Source organism: Triticum aestivum, chromosome 6D (assembly GCF_018294505.1).
Source record: "Triticum aestivum cultivar Chinese Spring chromosome 6D, IWGSC CS RefSeq v2.1, whole genome shotgun sequence".
In the NCBI taxonomy this organism is placed as follows: domain Eukaryota; kingdom Viridiplantae; phylum Streptophyta; class Magnoliopsida; order Poales; family Poaceae; genus Triticum; species Triticum aestivum.
In genome coordinates, this window is record NC_057811.1 from 52,657,258 (window position 1) to 52,658,135 (window position 878).

An 878-nucleotide genomic window follows, 5' to 3' on the forward strand; every position below is an offset into this window, starting at 1 on the left:
TTTTTTTGTGAAAGAAAGGGGGTTGCACCACTGCCTCATTTTATTGAAGCAGAATAGCAACTTCTCACATAATATTTTTATATATGAGCATCACGTTTTTTAGTTGACCTTTGCAAATTAAATATTTTTTATCAGCTCGACACAGCAAAGAAATTACTCCGCCGATTGCCTGATAAATTACTCTCGGCAGAGTTTCCAACTTTCAGGGAGAAAAAAAACCCAGCCTCAAGCCTTAGGGCCCCTGTGATGCTGAGGGAAAAACAAAATTAAGTAATTTCATTTCAGAAGAAACATATATCTATACCTAATATTAAAGGACGGAGGATTTCATAGTTCTTCATAAGTCACCCTTTCGTATCCGTTGATATCCTCTTGATTATTAAAATTAACAGCTTAGAAATAATTGATCTGCATAACAATAAATTGATAAAATTTACTCCCTATATGCCACCTATAAGTGAATATAACGATTCATCTTTCCTTTCCGCCAAACATTGCCAGTAGCCTGCGACCAGTTCTGATCGCTAACCGCGAACCAACTTTTGGTTGGATGGTTAGAGGGACTGTGATATCCCCAACCCATCAGGGTTCAAATTCTGGTGCTCGCATTTATTCCTGGATTTATTTCAGGATTTCCGGCGATGTGCTTTCAGTGGGAGGAGACGTTCCCGTCGACGACGAGGCGCCTACGGTGACTTCGTAAATCTCAAGATAATATGCCGGCTCAGTTTTTCGGAGGTGCTCATAGGGGTAGGGCGTGCGTGCGTGCGTTCATATGGGTGAGTGTATGCGCGTGTATATGAGCGTTTGCGTCTGTACTGATGTTCAAAAAAAAAAGTTCTAATCGCTAACCATCTCAAAAAAAAAGAAAAAAAAAA